Genomic DNA, 27,649 nt, shown 5'->3' with positions numbered 1-27,649 from the left:
GTGAATTCTGTACTTCTTGTCGTTTCACACGCGATTTACTTCACGGCGTTTCAAGTTCGTATTCCCTGTTACCTCTGACAGCTTTTTCTCTTCTTTCGCTTTTACTGGTTTACCTGGGCCTGTTCCCTCAAACAGTGTTCCCTTCTACTGTTGTCCTGTCTCCTCAGACAGCGTACAAATCTTCTTTTGGCGGGGGTGTTGCCAACCAAACGTGCTCCTTTTACACGCTCGTTTACCAGGCAGACGGTGAGTCACGCACGTATCTAACATCTGTGCTTGCCCCGTGTGTAGCCTACCCCTTCAGAGGTCATTCTAGGCTGCGTGTGACACGCATACGTTCATTCTTGTGTTTCTGGGTGCCACAGCGTAGTGCAGGTTTTTCTTTCTGCACACGTGGTCTAGGAGGGGTTGCGTGCACGTCATCTCCCTTTTTTGGGCCTCCTGTGCGTTGCGTGACCCGTCATCTTTCCCCAGGGGTTACATTCAGCCTTGCTAGAGCACTAGGGTACAATTACCATCTGGTACCCAACCCCTTTGACCCCCAATTGCCCAGGACAATAGTCTACATCCACTCCCATACGCACATTAACATCAGTGCCATGGCTGGGAGGCGAGGATTCCGTAAGGGTGGCAAAGGTGGAAGAGCCACAAGTGGTGGCCGTTGTGGATCCGGTAGGGGACGTGGTCGTAACTTGCAGGGTGAGCCTGTCCCCCCATGTGTGGAGGACCAGTCACGGGCACCCATAATCCCCCCCTCCCCCCCTCCCATTGAGGCTGATGTGGCTGACACCATCCATGCTCAGCCCTTGTTGGACCAGCCCATTGTGGCACCAGACCTGGCTGACTCCATGGCTGACTTCCAGGTCAGCAGGGCTACGACACGTGCGCTGGTGCACGTTGATGCCATCATGCCACGTGGATCTGGGGCAGCAAGGTCATCTGCTGCACCAAGGAGGCAGGGCGGAGGGGCTGCAGGGGCAGCTGCGGCTCCATCCACCCCAGCCCTCACACACCCAGCCAGGACAGTGTCGGTCCTAGTCCATGCTGCTGACATTCCCCCTGACACCATCACACTAGAGCCAATGCCTGCACCAACTCCCATGCTGAGTGTGCAATCCCACACTCCTGATACAGAGTCCACCAGGGCTCCTGCCCCTAGTGTCCAGAGCGGCGCAGGACACTCAGGATCACCACCACCTTCCAAGCGGAAGAGGAAGAGTGCTCGTCCGGCACAGGCTGATTCCCCAGACACGGCTACACAGTCCGGCCCGTCCAGGAAGCCCAGCTTCACGGATGACGAACTGAATGCACTTGTCGAGTATGTGTCCGGACATGACAACGAGATGGTCATTGTTGCAGGATCCAAGACCACACCTGCACAACGCCAGGCACACTGGCAGACCGTTGCGGACATCGTAAGTGCCCTTGGAATTGTGAGGCGCACAGCCAATGATTGCTATAAGCGCTGGAATGACCTAAAGCGCAGGGCAAAGAGTAAGCTGGCCTCAAGTCATGCCGCAACTCTAGTGACTGGAGGTGGGTCTCCAGTAGTAGACATGGAACTCACTCCACATGAGTCAGTCGCTGGGACCTACGTCACGGAGGAACAGATCCAAGGCGTGGGAGATCTGGCTGATTACGAGGCATTGTCCGGTGAGTGCACATGCATGTGTGTGTCATCCATGTGCATGGTGTGTGTGTGAGGGCTTCTGTTTGTGTGCCAGGTGAGAGTGTGTGCGCCTGAGTCGTATGGGTCAGCCATGTGCTTCATGCAATCCTTCCTGCGCAGCTGCATTTGGCCATAGCAGTATCCCTTCTGCCAACAGTAGACATCTAGCCCAACTGCACGCCAGTTGCCCTTGAAGTGTCACCTTGCCACAACATATTTGCTTATTTTTCACTGTTCATTCAGTTTGTTTGCATTCCACCACTTTCACTAGGCATGCCGCTGTCCACTAGTCACATGTCTGACATGGGTATGGTAAAGTGGAGTGACTTTGTTACCTGGATATCATTTGTACACACATGTCCCTGTGCAATTGGACCATTTCAGACTGGCAGCTCCAGGTGAAAAATCTGACCTGTTAGAATTAGAAAAGCAATTACATGCGGGAACTGGACTGAATGAATAGGTGCTGCCCTCCTCTCCATCTTCACTCAATAGCAATGGTACATACCATCTGTGTGATGGCATGTGTGTTTCACCTGGCAATCACAGGCCAATGTGTGATGCCACTGCCAGGCAGCATGCAGAAAATGTGTTCATCTTCCATCTTGGTGTCATCAGTGTGTGCCATTTGCCTGCACTTCATACGCAGTGAGGGTGCATGCATGGGAGGGTTTTAGTCATGTGGGACATGTGTCAATCAAGTACTGGTTCTCTTGCTTCTCAGCCCTCATTGTGTGCCATGGTGCTAATGCCTGTTTCCATTTCTTTGTTTTCATGTCTTTGCAGGGGAAGACGCACCTGATACTGCTGGGGTTGTGGAGATGGTGCAGACCCAGGAGGGGTCCGAGGGCCGACCAACCACCAGTGAGGGACGTGGTGTGGTGGTGGGGGAGAACCCACAAGTGCTGCAGGTCGTGCTCTCAAGGGGTGTCTCTGGCTGCACCTCCCCCGAGCTGTACTCAGGTGTTGATTCGGATGAGACCTACGTGCCGTCGCAGGTGAGTGTTCCAGGGAGGGATTCTGTTCTGTCTCACCCACCTGCACCAGGGTCAGAACCCTCCATGGGGATGTCAGTGTTGGCAGCTACGCCTTCGGTGGTTACGGATGCAGGGTCACACTCCGCGACATCTGATCCTGTTCCTGGGCCAGCAGGTCAGAGGGGGAATGCAGTCCTGCAGCCTCAGGCAGTGCCGGCACAGCAAGGCGCAGTTCGCCTTGCCCCAGACAGGTGTGGTGCCCGCCGACGTGGTGGCCGTACGCCACCCGGCAATACCGCATGGGAGCAATCCATTTACGGTATGGCAACCCAACAGGCTGCATCATCCGAGATGATGGCTCAGGCCATGGATAGGGTGGCCACTTCCATTGTCCCCCCAGAAAGGCTGATGGAGCGACTAGAGCAGGCAACCGACTCCATCTGCCAGTCACACAGGGAGGACATGTTGGGGTCCAACAGGGACAGGCGGGCGGCACTGGCGACTCTGCAGGAGGCCATCTCCATTGAGTCCCAGGGCCACAGGGAAGCCCTGAGGCAGGAGCTCCTTCACCTCAGGACGACTCTTGTTGAGCTTGAGGCTTCAACACACCAAAGGACAGAACAGCAGCTGGAGCGTCTCACCCGTACGCTCTCAGCTGAGATGCAGGCAACGAGGACGGAGGTCCGGGCATCCCGTGAGTTGTTGCATGGGGACCTCCGCACACTCATCCTCCAGAACCAGACCTACCACACCCGCATGCTTGCAGCCATGGAGGAGCAGACTAGGGCCTTGCGTGGGCTGCCTCCCATAGTGCAACCACCTCCGGATGCAGCTGCACAGGGTGATAATAGCGACAGCAGTGATACTCCCACAATAGGGTAGCCGTGTGGGCCATGAGCCCATGGAGGTGTTTTATCTTCCCAGGATCCACGCAGGTGGGTTCTGGTGTGCATCCTGTCCTCGGACCTCCTGGGTGGCCTCCCCAACCCCCCCGGGCCCATCAATGGCCATTTTTGATAGTTTCTTATTTTTATTTTTATTTTGATTTCTTTTATTCCCAATTTTTTTGGGACGATCTGTTGGCTTCCGTGGTTCCTGTGGGCATACGCTGCATTGTGGCTGGGCACATGCAGGCTTGTAATGTATTTGGTTCAGATGCTTGGGTTTGAGTTGGTCCAGCGGATGGGGTTATCCCTGCGAGACCTCGGGGCCAGGACAGAGTCCCGCCTCCAGGACATCGACATGGAGTTCGATGATGCCCTGGCCAGCAACATCAACAAGTGAGCCGCAGGACTTGCCCGCTGCCTTTGTATATAGTTATATAGTTAGTTAGTGTTAGGTTTCCTTTATTTGTTTTTATTATTTTGGACCGCTCGGACAATGGCCACTTTTTTGTATATATTTTTTTCATTAGGTAGTAGTAGGTTTCCTTTATGGTGTTGGGCTCATGGACCCTGGTACATTCCTGTATTTAGTTTGTTTTTTGAAGGAAAATTTTCTTTTTTTCATTATTGTGTTCAGCATGTGGAAATGGTTTTTCATTCTTTTGCTTCTACTTGATATTGCTTTGGTCAACATTTGTTTTTTTATTCCTTTTTCGTTTTTTGATTTTTACTTTTGTTCTCCAACATGGACCATTTATTTTGTTATCCACATAGTTGTATGTTTGATTTGTTTACTTATTTTTAATCTTTAATACATTTTTTATTTTTACTTCCACTTGTCTTATTTTGTCTTTGGTTTCATACATGTCATGATATGGGTTTTGACATTCACTTGCAGCCATTGTGTATGTGTGTGTGACGGACATGTGTTCATTTACATACTTGCCATTGGGGTTGTGTCATGTAATTGCATTCACTATGTGGGTGGATGCAATCCTTGCCTGGGTGTTTGTGCTGGGTATGCTGCCCATTACTGCCATGATTGTGTATCGTCAGGACCTGGGGGCAGGGGGACATGGGTGGGGGCCTGGTGAAGGGTGACCCTGCACTGCTGGGGTGTCTGGGTGGTGGGAGACATGAGTGGGGGCCTGGTGGAGGGTGACCCTGCACTGCTGGGGGGTGGGGGTGGTGGGAGACATGAGTGGGGGCCTGGTGGAGGGTGCCCCTGCACTGCTGGGGTGTGGGGGTGGTGGGAGACATGAGTGGGGGCCTGGTGGAGGGTGCCCCTGGTGGCTGGGGTGTGGGGGTGGTGGGAGACATGAGTTGGACATGGGTGGGGGCCTGCTGGCAGGTGCCCCCACAGTGCTGGGGCGTGGGGGTGGTGGGTGACATGAGTGGGGGCCTGGTGGAGGCTGCCCCTGCACTGCTGGGGTGTGGGGGTGGTGGGAGACATGAGTGGAGGCCTGGTGGAGGGTGACCCTGCACTGCTGGGGTGTGGGGGTGGTGGGAGACATGAGTTGGACATGTGTGGGGGCCTGCTGGCAGGTGCCCCACAGTGCTGGGGGGTGGGGGTGGTGGGTGACATGAGTGGGGGCCTGGTGGAGGCTGCCCCTGCACTGCTGGGGTGTGGGGGTGGTGGGAGACATGAGTTGGACATGGGTGGGGGCCTGCTGGCAGGTGCCCCACAGTGCTGGGGGGTGGGGGTGGTGGGTGACATGAGTGGGGGCCTGGTGGAGGCTGCCCCTGCACTGCTGGGGTGTGGGGGTGGTGGGAGACATGAGTGGGGGCCTGGTGGAGGGTGACCCTGCACTGCTGGGGTGTGGGGGTGGTGGGAGACATGAGTGGGGGCCTGGTGGAGGGTGCCCCTGGTGGCTGGGGTGTGGGGGTGGTGGGAGACATGAGTGGGGGCCTGGTGGAGGGTGCCCCTGGTGGCTGGGGTGTGGGGGTGGTGGGAGACATGAGTGGGGGCCTGGTGGAGGGTGCCCCTGGTGGCTGGGGGGTGGGGGTGGTGGGTGACATGAGTGGGGGCCTGGTGGAGGCTGCCCCTGCACTGCTGGGGTGTGGGGGTGGTGGGAGACATGAGTTGGACATGTGTGGGGGCCTGCTGGCAGGTGCCCCACAGTGCTGGGGGGTGGGGGTGGTGGGAGACATGAGTGGGGGCCTGGTGGAGGGTGCCCCTGGTGGCTGGGGTGTGGGGGTGGTGGGAGACATGAGTGGGGGCCTGGTGGACGGTGCCCCTGCACTGCTGGGGTGTGGGGGTGGTGGGAGGCATGAGTGGGGGCCTGGTGGAGGGTGCCCCTGGTGGTTGGGATGTGGGGGTGGTGGGAGACATGAGTGGGGGCCTGGTGGAGGGTGCCCCTGCACTGCTGGGGTGTGGGGGTGGTGGGAGACATGAGTGGGGGCCTGGTGGAGGGTGCCCCTGGTGGCTGGGGTGTGGGGGTGGTGGGAGACATGAGTTGGACATGGGTGGGGGCCTGCTGGCAGGTGCCCCACAGTGCTGGGGGGTGGGGGTGGTGGGTGACATGAGTGGGGGCCTGGTGGAGGCTGCCCCTGCGCTGCTGGGGTGTGGGGGTGGTGGGAGACATGAGTGGGGGCCTGGTGGAGGGTGCCCCTGGTGGCTGGGGTGTGGGGGTGGTGGGAGACATGAGTTGGACATGGGTGGGGGCCTGCTGGCAGGTGCCCCACAGTGCTGGGGGTGGGGGTGGTGGGTGACATGAGTGGGGGCCTGGTGGAGGCTGCCCCTGCACTGCTGGGGTGTGGGGGTAGTGGGAGACATGAGTTGGACATGTGTGGGGGCCTGCTGGCAGGTGCCCCACAGTGCTGGGGGGTGGGGGTGGTGGGTGACATGAATGGGGGCCTGGTGGAGGCTGCCCCTGCACTGCTGGGGTGTGGGGGTGGTGGGAGACATGAGTTGGACATGGGTGGGGGCCTGCTGGCAGGTGCCCCACAGTGCTGGGGGGTGGGGGTGGTGGGTGACATGAGTGGGGGCCTGGTGGAGGCTGCCCCTGCACTGCTGGGGTGTGGGGGTGGTGGGAGACATGAGTGGGGGCCTGGTGGAGGCTGCCCCTGCACTGCTGGGGTGTGGGGGTGGTGGGAGACATGAGTGGGGGCCTGGTGGAGGGTGCCCCTGGTGGCTGGGGTGTGGGGGTGGTGGGAGACATGAGTGGGGGCCTGGTGGAGGGTGCCCCTGGTGGCTGGGGTGTGGGGGTGGTGGGAGACATGAGTGGGGGCCTGGTGGAGGGTGCCCCTGGTGGCTGGGGGTTGGGGGTGGTGGGTGACATGAGTGGGGGCCTGGTGGAGGGTGCCCCTGGTGGCGGGGGGGTGGGGGTGGTGGGTGACATGAGTGGGGGCCTGGTGGAGGCTGCCCCTGCACTGCTGGGGTGTGGGGGTGGTGGGAGACATGAGTTGGACATGTGTGGGGGCCTGCTGGCAGGTGCCCCACAGTGCTGGGGGGTGGGGGTGGTGGGAGACATGAGTGGGGGCCTGGTGGAGGGTGCCCCTGGTGGCTGGGGTGTGGGGGTGGTGGGAGACATGAGTGGGGGCCTGGTGGAGGGTGCCCCTGCACTGCTGGGGTGTGGGGGTGGTGGGAGACATGAGTGGGGGCCTGGTGGAGGGTGCCCCTGGTGGCTGGGGTGTGGGGGTGGTGGGAGACATGAGTGGGGGCCTGGTAGACGGTGCCCCTGCACTGCTGGGGTGTGGGGGTGGTGGGAGACATGAGTGGGGGCCTGGTGGAGGGTGCCCCTGGTGGCTGGGGTGTGGGGGTGGTGGGAGACATGAGTGGGGGCCTGGTGGAGGGTGCCCCTGCACTGCTGGGGTGTGGGGGTGGTGGGAGACATGAGTGGGGGCCTGGTGGAGGGTGCCCCTGGTGGCTGGGGTGTGGGGGTGGTGGGAGACATGAGTTGGACATGGGTGGGGGCCTGCTGGCAGGTGCCCCACAGTGCTGGGGGTGGGGGTGGTGGGTGACATGAGTGGGGGCCTGGTGGAGGCTGCCCCTGCACTGCTGGGGTGTGGGGGTGGTGGGAGACATGAGTTGGACATGTGTGGGGGCCTGCTGGCAGGTGCCCCACAGTGCTGGGGGGTGGGGGTGGTGGGTGACATGAGTGGGGGCCTGGTGGAGGCTGCCCCTGCACTGCTGGGGTGTGGGGGTGGTGGGAGACATGAGTTGGACATGGGTGGGGGCCTGCTGGCAGGTGCCCCACAGTGCTGGGGGGTGGGGGTGGTGGGTGACATGAGTGGGGGCCTGGTGGAGGCTGCCCCTGCACTGCTGGGGTGTGGGGGTGGTGGGAGACATGAGTGGGGGCCTGGTGGAGGGTGACCCTGCACTGCTGGGGTGTGGGGGTGGTGGGAGACATGAGTGGGGGCCTGGTGGAGGGTGCCCCTGGTGTCTGGGGGGTGGGGGTGGTGGGTGACATGAGTGGGGGCCTGGTGGACGGTGCCCCTGCACTGCTGGGGTGTGGGGGTGGTGGGAGACATGAGTGGGGGCCTGGTGGAGGGTGCCCCTGGTGGCTGGGGTGTGGGGGTGGTGGGAGACATGAGTTGGACATGGGTGGGGGCCTGCTGACAGGTGCCCCACAGTGCTGGGGGGTGGGGGTGCAAGGGGACATGAGTTGGTGTTCATTAGTTCAAGGAGACATGTGCCTTTGCTGGGGGGCATGCCCATGTTGGGTGGGCTGCCTGCGGGACATGACCAGGGATGCAGGGTAGTCCCCTGTGGTGTGGGCTGCCTGCAGGGGCCGTGGAGGGTGTACAGGGTACACCTGGGAGGACCCACACTGTCAAATCACATGTGGAACTTCCCGCGCACCCCTGAAATACACGCACCCAGGCTAATCACGTGTGGAACTCCCCGCGCACCCCTGAAATACACGCGCACCCAGGCTATTCGCGTGTGGAACTTCCCGCGCACCCCTGAAATACACGCGCCCAGGCTATTCACGTGTGGAACTTCCCGCGCACCCCTGAAATACACGCACCCAGGCTATTCGCGTGTGGAACTCCCCGCGCACCCCTGAAATACACGCGCACCCAGGCTATTCGCGTGTGGAACTTCCCGCGCACCCCTGTAATACACGCGCCCAGGCTATTCGCGTGTGGAACTTCCCGCGCACCCCTGTAATACACGCACCCAGGCTATTCGCGTGTGGAACTTCCCGCGCACCCCTGTAATACACGCGCCCAGGCTATTCGCGTGTGGAACTTCCCGCGCACCCCTGTAATACACGCACCCAGGCTATTCGCGTGTGGAACTTCCCGCGCACCCCTGGAATACACGTAGCCCGCTCCCCCAGGCCCGATCGCGTGAGGAACTTCACGCGAACCCCTGTAATACACGTAGCCCGCTCCCCCAGGCCCGATCGCGTGTGAAACTTCATGCGAACCCCTGAAATACACGTAGCACGCTCCCCCAGGCCCGATCGCGTGAGGGACTTCACGCGAACCCCTGTAATACACGTAGCCCGCTCCCCCACACCCGATCGCGTGTGAAACTTCACGTGAACCCCTGAAATACACGTAGCCCGCTCCCCCAGGCCCGATCGCGTGAATAACTTCACGCGAACCCCTGTGATGCACGTACCCTGCTGAAATCGCGTGTTAGACTTCCCGCGCACCCCGGTATACACGCACACGTATTTTTTGTCAGCGGGTGTCCGTGTTTGTGGGTACCCCTTTGCACGTCATTTTTCCTGGAGGGCCACAGTATGGGACATTCATCATGGCAGTATATAGGTGCTATTTGTTGGCGCACCTTTTGGCGCACATTTCTTACAGCCGCAGAGACGCTACCGCCTGCTTTCTTGTGGCGGTCGTGTTTGTGCCTGTGCGCTGGTTTGAGCGTGCGCTTTTTTCCCCTATTCTATTCCATGAATACGTGTTGTAGGCGAGCGTGTGGGCGTTCCGCGCACTTGTGCCCTGTACTTCCCCCGTGACGCCCACGTTTTGGCAAGTTGTTCCCCATTCTGAGTGTTACGCCCGTGTTCCGCCTACTTTTGTTGCGTGCGCCGCGCTATGTGCGAATTTCGCTGTGGCCTGTGCGATTTTCGCTGTGACCTGGCGCACGCTGTTAGATGGCCTGTGCGCCAACATGCGCCGCGCACTTTTTTATCGCACATGCGCTGGTTTTCTCGCGCACGGCCTTCCATGAATCGACGTGCGCTGCTTTTCGTGCGATTTTCACAATTGCACTGCGATTTTCGCTATTCCACTGCGATTCGCGCGTTTTTGCCCACTTGCGCCACGCTAATTATTCCATGAATCGGCCTATTAATGTCTTCAGTTAGACATAGTGTCAAAGGTAAATCACCTAAGAACACATATTATATAAAAAGAAAAGAAGAATCAAAATACATCAATGATTACAATGCAATCATTGCCCTCCTATGGAATGCAAACATAGATGTGCAGTACATTGCAGACAATTCCACTGCAGTTGAATGGTATGTCACAGCCTACTTAACCAAAACAGAGAAAACAGAGCTTCAGGACATCTGGAATGACATATCGTCTGACAAAACACTATCACAGAAATTGTACAGCTTAGGCATATAAATGCTCTCTCATAGAGAATGTGGCTGCTATGAAGCTGCAGACCGTTTAACCAGTACTGCCTTGTATGGAAAATCTGACAATACAGTATGGCTAAGTCTTGGTCCTGCTAAATCTAGAAAAATAGTTCTCAAATCATATGAGGACATAGAAACAATAGCCAAAAATGATCCCAACAGCCAAGACATTTTGACAAACAATTTACTAGACACATACTACCCAAACAGGAGTACCACTTTGGAAACCATGGGTCTCATTACGAGTTTGGAGATAGCCATGCCCTTAATAAGTGCATGCCTGCCTCCAAACTCGGGTCTGGGTCCGTGTTCCCTGAATTGGGAAATACCGGGCCATTCCTACTTTGGAGGGCCCGGTATTTCCTCCTTCAGGGATACCCAAACCTTCCCCATTCCCATTCGAGCCCCCACACGGCTCAATGGGAATGGGGAGGGAACTAAAATGGGCCCGTTGATAACGGGCCCATTGTTAGCTCCCTGGTCCCCTCGCAAGGGGACCTCATAATAGGGCAGAATGGGATTAACGGTGCTGGCACGATAACTGGCGCCATTAAACCCATTCTCCCCGCCTCGTAATGAGGCCCCATGTCTCTCTACCACGTAGCTTCACATACAAAAATAATATTAAACCAGATGAAAAGAAAGGTAGATGCAGAGTAGCAAATTGTGAAGCTTAGTGAAACTTACCAAACACAGCTTAATTAATCATATCAAATTGTCATTAAAAACTCCTCAACATAAAGAACTGCATTACATGTCCCTGCTACAACTTTTTAAACCCTTGAGAAAAGAAGAAGAGTTACTGGATACGTACCACTCCTATGAAGACGCTTTCAAAGCAAATGAAAGCACTATGTTACACAATGAACAGCAACACAAAGAAGAACTCCAAGCCCAACTAGATGTGGACACTCCTGACAGTAGTCAACCTTCTGTAACAGGAAGAACCACTTGGACAGCCACTAATAGCACATTAGGCAATATTAGCCATGACAGAAGTAGAAAACACCATGGGGGTAATTCATGGGTTATTTGCGGCAAAAAAACAGGATTTGTGCGCCATTCTGCCCGCAAATCCCTGTTTAACAAATCTCGTTTTTTTCAGCGCAAATAATACATGAATTACCCCCATGTGTCAGAATGAGCAATCTACAGAAGACTTTGCTGTACGGAAATCAAAACTAAACACTGAGCAGCATAGCATTTTCCAAGAAGTAACAAAACAAATTGAACATGGTGTGCAACATGAAAATAAAAACTGTACCTGCCAAGATTACAAACCTATACTGATATATGTGAGTGGTCAAGCTGGTTCAGGCAAAACATTCTTAATCAAAATCCTCAGCAAGTTCCTCCAACAATTGACAAACAACAAACTGTCAGCTGTTGTAACTGCCCCCACAGGTTTGGCTGCCTACAACATAGGCGGTGTCACTTTATACCGATTACTACTCCTTCCAGTAGAACACCAAAAAAATCATACTATTACAAACGTTCTACAGAAGCTGCAATGGAACTACGCAGAGTTTTCAAACAAATGAAAATGCTGCTAATAGATGAGGTGAGCATGCTCTCCAACCTAATGTTGGCTTTAGTTCACCTCAGACTACAAGAGGTCCTCAAAACAGACTACGAAGAGCTCTTTGGAGGAAAACACATTATTATTTTCGGAGATCTTCTTCAATTAACACCAGTGAACGCTGAACCTATTTTTAAAACCTTAGGGCACAAACTGTGCCGTAAACCTCTTGGCAGCATAGGAAAGGTCAACCTTTGGAAACATTTCCAAAACAGAGAATTAACTGAAAATATGCGGCAGTCTGCAGGCCTGACATATGCCAACATTTTAAAAAGTATTATAGTTGGTGTACTATCTCAAGAAGCACAAACCATATTAAAAACCAGGTACATCCATGCACTCTATGGCCATAACTCATGTGCTACTGATATCATGGAACAATTAGCACACAATAATGTCAATTGTATGTCCTTGATGCCAACTTGCAAGCTGTTCAAAATTTAATGAAACAATGTTAGAAAAAGAAATGCAACCAATAGTTCAAATTGCCTACACTAACAAACTGGACATACATGGTATGACACTACACATGTGTCAACAAGCCACAACAAGGCTAAACACCTTGGAAAACTCTATATCTAACACAGCTTGTTTGGAGAAAATATTAAAATGATCTTTAAACTGTAGAGTAATGCTCAAACGTAACCTTGATGTGGAGCAAGGACTAGTTAATGGAGCACTTGGTACAGTTGTTGGCTTTCAAACATACCCACATGACAAGAACATTCAGTTTGTCAATATTCTCTTCGACAAACTATCCGAAGTTAAAAGGATAGGATGCTCAACAGCCCGCTTCCTTCTTTTCAAAGACATGTATGTACACAGAGAACAATTTTCTCTAACTCTAGCATACACAGTCACCATTCATAAATCTCAAGGTCTTACCCTAGATAAAGCATTGAGGGATATTGGTAGCACAGTCTTCAAAGAAAGCGTGAGCTATGTAGCACTATCACGTGTATGTACACTTGATTTACTGTTTCTAATCAACTTTGATGCAAGTAAAGTAAATGCTGATATTTTGTGCATTCTGGAATACAATAGACTGCGTTCAATCTACACCCCCATCTAAAAACCTATCCTGTTCCGCAAAAAGCAAAACGTTGTAAAAGACAACTACTTCAGACTCAATCTATGCAGGATCTCACAGCAATTCCTCCAAAGAAAGTAAAATAAGCTAATACTTCATCAAGGACCACAATCAAAGAAGAATCTACTGCTCAAAGTAACGCAACTACCTCTTCAAAGAAGGAATGCACACTCCAAACAAATGATTTGGACACAGAAATGTCAAGTCCAATCAAATTTTCAAATATATCTGGTGTAAATTGCTACGCAAATGTAGCAATATTCTATTCCAATTGCCACCAATTATTGACAACATTTACTTACACGGTACAGACCAATTGTGTTTGCAAATGTTAGTCCTTCATAGAAATGCAACCAACAATCCTGACAACACTTACAATGTTTCTGGAATAAGGCAGGAATTGGAATACTGTGCTGGAATGGTCGCATTCACTATAAACTCACAAGAAGGTCCACAAGAATTTCTAATGTACTTGCTACAAGTACTAGAAAACAAAAACATACCTATAAATGAAATCTTCCAGATTTCATACATGTGGAAACATACATGCACTCTTTGCAGACATGTAGTACAAGAAGAAATTCCTAATGAACGCTTTGTGTAAGTATCCATACCTATCTGTGAATCCATTCCATTTCAGCAACTTGTACAAGATACAAACCATGGCAGATTATGTACTGCCTGCAATTCCGATAATCGTTCCACCGTACAAATATTCACATAGGGCCTCATTTTGAGGTTGGCGGTAAGGGGTTAATGGGGCTGGTAATGGTGCTGGTGCCATTAACCCCTTACCGCCGCATTACGAGGTCCTTTACCGGGTGCCGCTAAGGGTGGCTGGTTTTACCAGGCGCCCTTAGTGGGAGCCGCTAAAGGACCAGCATGCTAACAACGGGCCCGTTATTAACAGGCCCGTTGATAGCATGGTCACCATTCCCATTGAGCCCTATGGGGGCTCAAATGGGAATGGGAATGGGTTCTCTGAATGGGGAAATACCGGATCCTCCAAGGTTGGAATGGCCCGGTAATTCCCCATTCAGGGAACCCAGACCCAGTATGCGGCAAGGGGGTAGCCTCGGAGCTAATAGCACCATGGCTACCTCCAACCTCGCAATGACCCCCATAGTAAATACGTAATGGTAATGCTTTCGCGTTATAATGCAGATGGTACCAAAAACAACCGCAAGCTGACTGGCTTCACACATGGTAAAGTATCACTTGGTAAGAAAACCTTGACAACAATAGGTATAATATGCCACGCAGGAGCCACAACCACAACCACAACCAACCAAGTCACTACACTACATACATGAAAAAGAATTGTGGATGGTTCGAATGTAATGATAGTACCATTACTCTAAAGCAGAGATTACTAGCAAATCTTGTAAACACTTACTTAATATTTTTAAAACCAAAATGTAATAACAAATCTGTGTATGAACATAAACAAAACTTGAACTTCAAAACTGTGACCACTTACAATATGCCAACAGGTATCTAATTGCCCGAAGAACCTGCAACAAAGAAACAGATAAATGAATACCACTACAATTTAACAAGAAATAAACAGTTAGAATACACCAACACGTATCTAACTGTCCCGAAAATCTGCAACAAGACAACAGATAGATGAATAACACTAAAATGGAAAAATAAATAAACAAATAGAATACACCAAGTGCTATCTAATTGCAACAATACTACCGCCACTTCCAAATGAAAAACCATACATCTATTCAATTCCTCCTATTGAAATCAATGAAAGAAATAAAGAAATATATTGTACCACAACGTAGAACGTTTTTTTTTAATCCAGCATGGATTATCTTTCCCACAGACCCAATGATTGAAACAACAAACACAGGAACTGAGCAAATTGCACAGTACACTGGTTTGAACTATAGTACTTCTAAACTACTAACTATGAGGGTCGACAAAATACAGATATGTCTACTAAGCTATGCAATACTCATTATGAACTACCTACACTAACATGTGTTATAACAGTGATTGAAAAAAGATGTGTGTTCCAACTACCCATGTCATTAAAAAACTGCATACAACCACAAAAAGTCAAACAGTAAGTATATAATGATTGGACTCACAAACACAACAGCATAACACACCCTTTCAAGCAAACACATGTCCATAAACCACAATCCAAAATGTTTGCTTCCATGTGTATCTTATGCTGCAGCGCTTGTTACCAAACACTACAATCTTGACTGCATGGCTTGGCCAAAACTCTTCATACAGCCTCCACAAAGGAAACAGTAAGTATATAATAATTAAACTCACAAACATTGCAAGATAACACAGCCATGCAAACGAACACCTCACCAATAAATACAACCCAAATACCAACAATCTGAACATAATCCAACAAACAAACATACATCATCTCACTGTCCTATAAACACTATTACACTACAACCAATCAGTACTCACATTTTTTAAAAACATATCCCCTAAGCAGCCCACATACCACAATCAAAATGTTTGGTCGCATTGTAGACTTATGCTGCGGTGGTTGTGGCCAGGGCCTAGAGTCTTGGGTGCATGGCCTACGGCCTTCGGCCATGCACCCAAGACTCTAGGCACACATACTATATTAAATACAGCACCCTAAACAACAATTCAACACAATTCCAATGAAGCAGTTGGAAGTGCCGCTGTGAGAAATGTTTAAGTTCCTTATGCCAAGAAACGAAGCTCACAATCCTGCAGGAACTTACTGTTATGGTGGCTCTCCTGAAAAAGCATTTATAATTTTGAAAAGGTAAATGAGACCACAAACATTTCAAATGTCAAAAGCAAAGCAATTCATTTCAAGGCAGAGGTGCTTCTTTACTGAATGAAACATCACTTCATGACGCCGAACTGTGAAGGCCAGTAGGCCAGATTTACAAGAGAAGTGCCAGGGGTACCAAAATCATTGCCGGGGGTGGCAGTTGCTACCTCTGGCTACCCCTAAATGACATCCATAAGTGACTCCCTCTGAAAGTCCTCTTAGAGGAGGAATTACGCTAATCCTGGCATAGAGTTGACTTTGGATTCAAGTTAACCCTTAGACCTCTACCATAGGGACAGACCCGAAATACCCGACTCATCTCACACATTGTGATCACACCTCTTGAAAACGCAAGCACTTTTGTTTGAAGTGTATTGAAACAGCTGCTGGAAAATGTGTCTTGCACTCCCTGTCGCCATCTGGACTCTATAATTTGTCTTTCTGAGAGGGTAACTCTATTGCAAATGTGCAAGGAAAATATTCGGCTGTAGACAAATACTTTTTTCAGCTACAATTTACTCGAAGCCAAAGTTTGGTAAATTCCTAATGGTGATGATTTTATTAGAGTTCATTTTTTATGTATTTATTAGCATGCACATTGTATTTTTGTGTGATGTATGAAAGGTTTGCAAAACCTAAATCAGAATTAAAATAAACAAATCAAACTGGATTCTAGACAGACAGCCTCATTAGAAGTGTGCTGGTCTGGAAAATATGCTGTGAAAAATGCTGGTAATTCCGGCTCTGGCCTTTTTTCCTGGACTGGCACACTTCAAGTTAGCTGGTGAGGGCCACCACCTACCGGCAAGCTTGACCTGCTGGTAGATCAAACCCAAATCGTTGCAATCATTGGCACCAGTAATACCGGTGCCAGTAATTCTGTTAATCCTATCCCATGGATCCTACAAGAATTTACCAGCACTCCGCCACCCGTAATAGGCCAGTAATACCGGGCGGCAGAGACAGTAAGGCAGGTTTGCTGGTATCCTGCCGGAATAACCGTCTGGATATGGGCAACCCTATAATGAGGGCCTTCAACACACATGTGGGACAAATGCTGCAGCAGTGCATGCTTTCATGAGGACAGCAACCCTGTGTCAGCTTCTTGTTTATTACATGCACAAAAGGATTGGCTCATCAGGTAGATAGGTGTTGCACAACATCTCTTGAGACATCCTTTGCAGTTGCCAAGCAGTTTAACATTAACAAAATGGAAAACCGGTTAAAGCCTGGTTTGAAGGAGTTCTTAGGTGAAGATCTGTGAACGCCCTCTTACAAAACAATGATGCCTGGGTGGGAAGGCCACGAAAACCTATTAACTTTGAAGACTGGGAACTTGGCTGCAAGAAATGAAAGTCACACGAGATGATGCATTTACAGGCTGAGAGTCGTAACGAGGAAGGATTCTGGACACAATGCAGAAAGGTGAAGTACGCATGTTTTTTTTTTTTATTTCAATTTAACAGAAACGAAACATGGAAAATGATCAGTACTGAACAATTTGAAAAGACACGAGGATCTTTAGTAACATTTTGTTGCTGTACGCACTGTTGTTGCTTAATTCCGTTGCCGCATTTTTTCCTCTCTTACCAATTATCAAAATCCACGCAGAAGAAGGCGATCAGGTGCACGCAGAGCTGTGCATTCATCACATTTCGACCGTTCCGTGGAGGATGCGTAACGTCCATATCTAACCACAATTCACATCCTGCAACAGAAGAGAATCACACAATCTACAGCAACAAGTGAACACAACGCACCATAAAGGAAGTGTGGGGTCGAAACAATTTCGCCAACGCTAGCAGCACAGTATCTAGCGAAAAGACAGCCAACCTGACAGGACAGACTAACAACAGAATCAGGGAAAAGTGGGGGTCATTCAAAGATGGAGTGGGAATTAATTCGTCATTGTGCATCAAGAAGATACATTACAACCAGCAACATCGTACCATGACGATGACACCAGGGGTGGAAACACGGCCAAGAACGGGGAAAAACAGTTGCCACTCTCTTTGGGCCATTGAGAAAAATGACATGAATTTATGAAGAAATGAGACATGGGAACAATGCAAGGCTAATATAAACGGCGCCAAAAGAAAGACGCGCGTCACACGAGGAAAGCTGACATTTAGAGATTAAACAGGGACAAAGAAAACGACTGGAAATGTGTGCTAAAGAATTAAAAGTGAAACAAGTGAATATAAAATGGCTTATCGAGCCCTAATGTGACCGTTTAAAGAAGTAGCAGGTAGGGAAGCCAATCCGTAAAGCTACCCATTAATCTTGGGGTTGAATGTACAGAGACTGATGACAGAAAACCTAACAATGAGCGAATACCGTGCAGTCACTGGTCTTTTTTGTACCCCTGTTCTGTCTTTCTGACATCTATTGGTAACAGCTTGTACATTTTACATAGAGCCCTGCTCTGATGAATTAATTGAAATCACGCGCTGCTGCCAAGACAACACACGTGATCTATAGAGTGGGATTTTAGGACCAGATTTATAAAGGTGTTTTACAATGGCGCAATCCCATATCGGGCCCTCAGAGTTTAACATCAAGCATGGGATGGGTTGTGGAAGTGGGGCTCCTAAGGTTACCAACTGCCTCAACGTTTTAAACAGCACTGATCAAATACTTCCCCCTCCGACTGAGGCGCATAAAGTTGGAATGTAGCTAAAGATAAAATATGTAAGGACTTCTCCAGACTTTAAGGTATTCCCCAATTAGTATTGCATTGTTTTGGTTACTCATCCAAAGACATATGGCAATGGATTATTCCTAGCAAAACATCCTTCGGTAATGCAAGGCAAAGAACAAAACAAAAAAAAAACAAAAAAAACCCTCTATCTTTTTATAACAATGTCTCACATGATGTGGTGAGATAATATGGTGTACAGTTTTCAGTACCAGCTAGTGGGGCCACAGCTAATGATATATCGAGTGAAGTACAGAAAGTCGCAGAAGCATACAGGGTCTGACTTAGAGAAAAAACTAAAAAAAACACAAAAGTAGTGCAAAGCCTTAGGACCACCCATTATAATGTGCCACTTAAAACTATTGTGCAGTGAGCTGAATAAAAAAAAAGGGCTCCAAAACCGAAACGCTCAAAAGAAAAAAAACCTGTAGCACCATACTGAGACCAGCCCAACATTGCACCGTGGTCCCACATTGTGCCACAATGGAGGTGCCTTGGACCCATTTTGTGCTGCGACGTGAGCCGCTAAACAGTCGATTGCAGTGAGTGGTGCAATCATACAGAATGTAACACTTGTTTATAGGCGGGTTATAAATGCCATATCATATCATATCAATGCCTCAAAGTATAAGTGCCCCACCCAAGCTCCAGACAAAGGCAGTATGTGAATGGCCTTATCATGTCAGGGCTCACCACATAAACATGAGGTACACCTGGAAGAGGGACACACTGCAAGCGTGATTTACTCCAACATACTGCAACATGAAATGAAAGCCAGTTACATCACAAACAGCAGTACTGATGGTAGCATTGCCTGTGCGGCATTTAGCTCTGAGGCAACACTGCTTGAATTGAACAATGTTATTGGCCTACACCTGATGGAGCACAAGCAGGGCTACTGTATCCCCAAGGAGAAAACCTAGGAAGGGCACACTCATGACGATGGGCCAGTAGTTGATGGGCCTCTTAGGGTCCACTCTTTGTTACTTGACACTTGGAAGCATTTCCGGGTCTTGGGTGTCGAGGTGAAGGTATAATGATAGAGGGATCGGAGGATGATTCCCAGCTAGGGGACGACTGCTGCAGGTATTAGGGTCTGGGGTATGGTGCCAGGGAGGATGGTCATCATGTTCAATGTGCCCTCCTGTGAACATAGGCAATCAGTTGCGCTGCTGCTGCCTCATGCCCATGATTCATGTGCATGTGGAAACAGAACAGCCACTACATGACCATACAGTCCATGGTGTATGAATCCTTATGGACCACAGAATGTGTGTGCCATGTGTATACATTTCATGCAATGGACCATGACCCGAAGAGGAATCTGTCTTTGTTGCTCTCCTTGCCTATGGTATTTATGCAACGGTTGGCATTGGCACTGCTCATTACTTTTTTGAACTGGCCATGCATGTTTGTAGTGTTGGAAACGACCTAAGTCACGCAATCTATACTGATGCCTTGATTGAAGAGGGCAAGGCCTTCAGTGTACTACAATGCAGAAGGACAAGGCTACAAGGTGTGGAGGCACAGAGGTGCACGGCGGTTGATGTTGCCTGCAAAACCTTTGTACATTGTTTGGAAAAGCAACTTGCAGTCAATGTCCTTTCACTGACCTCAGCTCATGTGAGGAGAAGGTTGCTGAGGTCTACCATAGTGGCTAACACTGGGAAGTGACTGAATGACCTAAATGCCTGTTTGCTGCCTTACCAATGGATGTACTTGACTAGGGTGGCATGATTAATGTGAAAGTCAATTGTCACATTCACCAACAAGTACAGTGTGATTGTACACCCATAACAAAATGTGTGTGGGGGTATTCATGAACCTTTTGTGTGCGTTACCTCTTTTGTATACTCTCTCTGATTCAGGGTGTTTACAACGCACTGGCCACTTTACTTCATCCAACTTTTTCCAGGATTGTCAAGAATATCGAAGACACAACACCGAGGAAGAAGATGTTGGGGTGTTTGAGAGACATCATGGCAAGAAAGTCCACACAGTCTCCAATCAAACATTGACTGTGTTTGGGTTGAAGCGACATGATCTTTAAAGTGACTCAGGTCTCTTGTTAAAAGTGGGAAGTCACTGAAAAGAACTACAAGCCACTGATGTTGAGGCCCATTGGGGGTTATGTTTATTAACCATAGTGAATGATCGCAACACATCTTACAATCTTCTATGAAGAGTCTCATCCTATTGTGAAAGAAGATCTCTGACGTGTGGGTGTAGGGGGGTGACATACCGGTCTCAGTCATAAATAAGGTGTAAAAGTCATGTGTGTGGTTTAGCACGGCAACCTATGATGCATGTTAGATTGTGCAGTGCTTGCAGGGGAACATCACTCCTCGTGTAGTGTTGGCAGTTGTAGTGATGATGGGCCTGTGATGAATCAGGTATCAGTAGTCCAGGGCGAATATCGGTTTCTAAACCATCAATCATCCCCAAACCTCTAACTCACCAGAATGTATCCCAACAAATTGTATTAAACAATCATACAATTAAAATGATAAACCTCATTGTCCAATTTTGGTAACACAGATGGAACAGCAGGCTTTTGTCCTCCAAATTTCATGGATCGTTGGTTAGTTGCAACACAGCGAAAATATAATTATTACTCAATGATAAAAGGAGTGTCTAGTCAAGGTTTTATAAAAATATCAACTTTATTATTATCACAAAAGACAATATAATAACACTACTACTACAACCCACACAATAAAGGAATGCAGATAACAGACAGTTTATATCAAGAAAAAAGGGATGCACTCTGGATACTGACAGAAGGGTGGTTGGTATGGTTAATAAACACAAGGATTTTTTAAAAGCTTCTTGCCTTCAGCTGAGAGTGCAGAGAGGAGTTTTATAATGTATCTAGGGGCCTTCTGGGAAGTCCCAGGGGGACAGTACCACAATTTGCCTTTTGATGTACTCTTGCAGCATTGTGTGGTCCTTCAGCAGCAGCAGTGTGCCTCCTCGCTACAAGGCCACCTCCAGGATGACCCGCACAACGAAACTACATTAACAACCAGGCAAGCCCGTTGGGTTTTGGCTTCCTGCATATTGTGGCCCGCTGTTGCCACACTTCGACCACTTGAGGAAACCTCAACCTAAATAGCACTGTGCGAACGGCAAGATTAGTGGTGTCTGTGCACTTCTACCTCTCCCGCATCTTTTTAAACAGTATTACTGGGCTGTTTTACACAACTGCCCTCCTCCTGCTCCAATATGGCCAACACCATCCATGCCTTGTGAATCCTTCCCCACCCAACCTTCCAGTGATCACCATTGGCTGGCTGGGGACACTAAAGGGCCAATCAGGGAAGCCGGCAAGCTTAGCCGATCAGGGAAGCCGGTAGGCTTAGCCGGCCTGCTAACCAAGGGCCACTACTCTGGCCCCTGCCTGAACCTGTCGAAGCGTGCTGGAGCAGCCAACACATCTCCAGGCTACCTTTCGGCGAGACGACTCAGCCCTTAAGGAATCACAGGATACCTCCAGTTGCCCTGGTAAGCCACCTCCAGGCACACACACCCCTTAACTCTACCCCGCTGACACTACGGCATGCTCCTTTACGCACAAACCTCCAAAGATTTATGTGCACAAAGTGGCTTAAAAAAAAAAAAAAAGAAGAATTTCGGTGCCCTCACATGTAGGCAGCCATTTTCGTTGTTGTGCTCATGGTGTCTTGTTAAGCAATCAAATTTAGGTGCCCTCACATGTTTGCAGCCATTTTCATTTTATTTGCTCCCAGTGCCCTGTTAAAAATTTAAATTCATGTGCCCTCGCTTGTTCGCAGCCATATTTGTTTTATAGCTCCCAGTGCCCTGTAAAACAAATTACATTTAGGTGCCTTCACATATTTGCAGGCATTTTTGTTTTATGTGCTCCAAGTGGCTTGTTAAAGAACTGAATTTCGGGAGCCTCGGTAGCTTCACATGTATGCAGCTATTTTTTGTTTTATGTGCTCCCAGTTCCCTGTTAAAAAAACTAATTTCGGTGCCCTCACATGAATCTAGCCATTTTTGTTTGATGTTCTCATAGTGCCTTGTTAAAAAAACGAATTTCGGTGCCCTCACATGTATCCAGCCATTTTCGTTTTGTGTGCTCCCAGTGCCCTGTTAAAAAATCAAATTTAGGCACCCTCGCATGTTTGCACCCTTTTTCGCTTTATGTGCTCCCAGTGCCCTGTCAAAACAATTGCATATAGATGCCCTCATATGTATGCAGCCATTTTCGTTGAATGTGCTCAAAGTGCCTAGTTAAAAAATCGAATTTAGTTCCCCTCACATGTCTACAGCCAATTGTTCTCGCTTTCTGTGTGTCAGGCCCTACATCACCCCTCTGATTTACAAACAGTGAGGCTTATTATAGCTGCTTTGACTATTTCCTATGCAAATAGAATACAGCTTCTCCCAACTCTGCTTTTACTCCTTAGCCAGCAAATAAGTGCACATGCCACAGGAATCTAAACACCCTTTATACTACAGGTATGACCCCCTGAGCCTCATCTCGTCTGTGCGCCTTGTGCAACAGCACACCTAGCCCACAATCGCTGAGCCCACACCAACCAGGCTCTGTTAAAACAAGGTAGCCTATCCATCCAGATTCAACTGGGATCAGACAGAAAATGCTGTCCCTCACCAAAGGCCTACACACAAGGCCTGGTTCTACCCCTGTCTGGCCCCGTCAAGCCATTGGCAGCCAGGACCCAACAGACTGCCCTACCAGCTATCTGCCACATGTCACCACTAACTACAAACGCACTGACACCTCAAAAATGTCCCATACTCTGTCTGACTCACATGAAATTCCTGTCACTCTTCCTGCCCACCGCCTGGCTGCCCCACACCACCCCATGCCTTCATGCCACTGTGCACAAGCCTGCCCTAAGCTCTAGTAAACCATGTTCCATCAACAATCGGGACAGGATTCTAACATCTGGCCTAGCTATATGCCAGCAGTACCTAAATTCAACCGCCCCTCCACTAACATGGAGGAATGCTTGACTCAGATTACTAGCTACGATTCAGTGCACCATGAGAGCTCAACAATATCACTTCCTAACCCCAAACGGCAAACACAACATGAAAACAATAGACATTTCTGAGCACAATGTCCTAAATCGTGATACTGCCACAGGCATTTCTCACACTACCTGCAAGATAGCTAACCCATCAATTTCCCACACCACCACCTCCCTAGAAACAGCACCCGCAGCATGTGCCAAAGCCTCTGCTATAACCACACTTTTTACCCCTGCTATCTTAGAACACTTACCTAATAAGCGTACCCACAATGCTGACACAAAAGTAGATACCACAACACACCTCAAGGGAGGCTCATTAACGCTAGATCCCTCTTTTCCCATGCCCTCGAGGTATCTGACCTCATCACATCTAACAACCTTGATCTCCTAAAAATCACAGAAACATGGCTGCATCCAGCTGCTTGCCCTTTCCTCTGCCTGGCCATCCCAGATGGACACACTATCCTCGGGAAAAGCAGACTGGTATCTAAATGAGTCGGAGTAGCTTTTATTGCCAAAAACCTCTTACCCATTAGAGAAATCCCCAATGAAACTATTCGCCTCAGGCGATCTGCTCTTGATCAAAATCTCCTTATCGGCTAAAGCTACCCTTACGATCTATTAAATTTACAGACCCCCAGGCCCACTGCTTTCCTTTGAGGAAGACATTGTACAAATCTCAACCAACACAAAGCCTTCCTCCAAAATCATTCTTTTGGGAGATGTTAACTTAGGTCTTAATGACCCCTCCGATCCCCATGCACATGCCCTAGCAAATACCACTGAAGTCCTAGGCTTCTCCCACCGGATCTCAAGCACACTCATGAAAAAGGATGCACACTAGGCTGGTTAGCAGATCTCAACTGCAACACCAACATACTAGACCATAATGTTATCATTTCACTACTGCAGAGAAAGTACAATCGGATGCCTCAATCCAACCAGCACCAGCTTCCTTCTCGAGAAACTCACTCAGCATTACTCCAGCTAACCTAATCCCCCTGCTAAGACCTCCAACAGCCTACTCATACGCAAACACTAACGCTACCTCAATGGTCGAGTTATATAACCAAACTCTCCTAGAAGCCAAGAGCCCACCTGAATTCTTGATACACGCCCGATGTTAAAGCCCTGTGCTCCACTAAAAGAGCAGCTGAGACTGCCTGGAAAAAAATACCCACTGATGTGAACAAACAGTACTTCACAGCCCTATAAAAATAAAAACAAATAGGCCATTCTTCATACTAAAAACGTTACTTACAACAAACGAATTGAAAAAGCAAACTCGGGCACAAGAGAGCTCTTTGCAATCATATGTGAACTTAGAACACCGGTTCCCTCACCAGAAAACTGCATTAAAGACCTTCCTTGGTGCAAGAACATTCAAAATGCACTCCTCCACAGAATGTCCCTTCTCCAAACCGAAATCACATCTAAAAAAAGAAAAAACTCTCGTCATCAGCTGACCATCCTTTAGACCAGCGGCCACGACCCACTATCTCCACTCCGTGGTTTGAATTAGACCAAGTTACGTTCACTGAAAGTAACAAAATATTAAAGGCTTGAAACCACCCAGATGCCAAGGAGACATATGCCTGTCCTCATTTATTTTTATTGTATTAGCTGTAATTAAACAGCTTTTCAATATACAAAATTTAAAAACATAGACAGAAGTGCAATTTAACAATTAACAATTAATTATAATTCATCCATTTTACAGAATTATATGTTTACTAAAAAATATAAAATAAATAGAAGGTAAAGTTCATTTGACATACAATTCCTTCAATAGGAGCATGGAGCATTCTTTCTTAGTATCAAGTCTAGACAAATGTCTCTCATTTCAAATAGTCAGTTTAACAACAACACACAGTATAGTTCCATTCTTTAGACATTGAATCTCATAAACATGATCTTATGACCCCAACAAGAGAACACCGTTGCAGTAACTCAACTTGACCCTTTACCTAACAGATTTTCTAGTTTCAGGGACATTAGGAAATTAATCAATGCTATCTGTACAGAGGATTTGTAAGAACATAATAAAAAAAGTCCAATGTGTATCTTGTTCAACCGTTTCCAAGATGGTAATTACATTTGTGAAATGGGCTAGTCTTAAAGCAGTTAACTCAACACAGTAGCATACCAAGTGTTCTAATGATTCAACAGAATTGGGATCCAAACAGAATCTACAGAACTTTAAATCTTTTGGGCTCAAATTTCTTCTGACTTGTACTTGGCGAGTAGGCCATAAGTCGAAGTGTGCTCTCAAAAGGCCAGATCTTCAAGCCACAGATTGAAATTTTAAAAGGTATGCTTCAGGTGTTTTAACTGCTTTAGGCCAAAACCGGTACTTACAGATTTGGCGATACTTTAGACATGTGTCTCTCGTGTTGGCCCAATCCAGTTGATATATTAATTTTTTTGCCTTATCCGGATTTGTCACTAACATATGGATTGATACGTTTGCGTTTGCTAAACCGGCCAGACTTTTGCCAACCCACCTTTTCGCAAAACTTTTATCTAATGTTACCACATAGTCAGAAATTACCTGTAACATATTTAGCTGTTGATTTGCCAGCAACCATTTACGGAACAATGAGCAACATCGCCATAGATGGCATGCATGGAAATTAGTCCCAGTTCATAACGCAGGCAGGCACCCGGTACACATTGCGGTAGGGTGAGAACTGCCCTCCAGAATTTGGCTTCTAATCTATCAAGATTTAGAAGTTTACAGTTGAGTAGTGTTTCGGCTCTGTATAAAATGGATGCAATTGCTTTCATGGTCCAATAGGTGATTGCTGATTTTATCATAAATTTACAGTACTGGTGCAGTATAATTTTTGTCTACGATATGGCTGTGGACAATTTCGCTTCCATGCGCTCTACTTGTCCACATGGCTTTAATGAACCTTCAAAAACTACTCCAAGGTAAATATATGTGATCACGGATTCTAGTGGCGTTTGCTTTATAGTCCACGTATATCTGTTTCTATGATTTCTATTTGCTAGGTATATTACAATCTGTGTTTTATTAGTGTTAACCACCAGCTGATTCGTAACTAGATAAGAGTTGAATGCGTCAAATAGATTCTGCAAACCCATCGGGGATTTTGAAATGAGCACTATATCATCTGCGTATTTCAAATTAGTGATTGTTTTCCCATTAAGAACTGGAGCGTCAGATGATTTGTGCAAGAATGAGAATCTTAGATCTTGAATAAAATAATTAAAGATTGCTGCAGCTATTAGGCAACCTTGCTTTAAGCCACGAGCTGTCTGAATAGGTGCTGATAATAATCCTTCCAATGTTAGTCTTATACGGATAGATGCATCGTCATGAAATGCGTGAATGATATCCTGAAGGACTGGATGGCAGCTGTCTCTTTTTAGTCTTATCATAAGAAGGACACAGGAGACAGAGTCAAATGCTGCGTGTAGATCTACAAACGCAAAATAGACAGATTGCTTATGCATCTGGCATTGACTTTTTATTGCATTGAGTGATAGGAGATTAACGCAGGTAGCTAGACCCGCGACGAATCCTGTTTGTTGCTGATCTCTCATATTACAGGATTTCGTCCAAGCTTTAAATTCGCCCAACACCAATTTCACAAAAAGTTTCCCCAGAGCATCTAATAAAGCAATCGGGCAGTAATTTTGTGGGTTTGTGCGGTCACCTTTCTTATATATGGGCACTATTATTGAAGTAGTCCCGTGTGCCGTTAATTTACGATATACCATCACTTGTTGGAAAATGGCATGGAGGATCTTAGCCGAGAGATTCAGATTTACTTTAAAGATTAAATTGTGCAGGCCGACAGGGACTGCAGCTCTGGAGGAGCTTAGATTTAGTATCAGCTCTTCGAGTAATGACAGCGAGCAGTGAATATTCCAAGCAGTAGTTGTTTGCATCCTATACTCTTCCACTCCAAAGTTTGGGTCCTTATACAAATTTGAAAAGTGAGTCACCCATGAATCCTCCGATACAGATCCAGTTTGAACATGTGCTTGTAACGAGATTGAATTGAGTTTTTTAGAGTGAATGGAGTTAAGCATGCATTCACTGTCATGCTGGAAGATCAAGGCACGTCGACTACATATCCAGTTTAGATATTTGCATTTAGCAGCTCTTAATGCCTGACTGGGGTTGGTATTATTTGAGGCTATTATTAGTCTCTTCTCTTTACGGTATTGCGATTTACGCCACTTACTTTCGGGATCAAAGGCATGCTTATGAGTTTTACTGTTCGGATTTGGAACAATCGTATTTTTAAAAGGTTCCAAGAAATCGATATAATTGATCAGTTTATGGGAATTGGCAGATCTATTTATTGTATGGGAAAACTTCCATAGATTTCCTTGGGACCACTT

At 48.2% G+C, this 27,649-nt stretch overlaps 1 long non-coding RNA gene across 1 annotated transcript in view; it reads left to right on the top strand.

Annotated features, from left to right (window-relative positions):
• Positions 1-16,841: 16,841 nt before the first annotated feature.
• The window catches only part of LOC138521363 (uncharacterized), a 110,716-nt gene continuing 99,908 nt past the window's right edge, over positions 16,842-27,649 (top strand). The window contains exon 1 of the long non-coding RNA XR_011283028.1: positions 16,842-16,975. This is a non-coding gene — a long non-coding RNA (uncharacterized lncRNA). The remainder of the gene's footprint in view (positions 16,976-27,649) is intronic.

This window comes from Ambystoma mexicanum, chromosome 1q, assembly GCF_040938575.1.
Source record: "Ambystoma mexicanum isolate Mex_15411 chromosome 1q, UKY_AmexF1_1, whole genome shotgun sequence".
NCBI classification, from domain to species: Eukaryota; Metazoa; Chordata; class Amphibia; order Caudata; family Ambystomatidae; genus Ambystoma; species Ambystoma mexicanum.
This window is presented reverse-complemented; position numbering and strand designations above follow the sequence as displayed.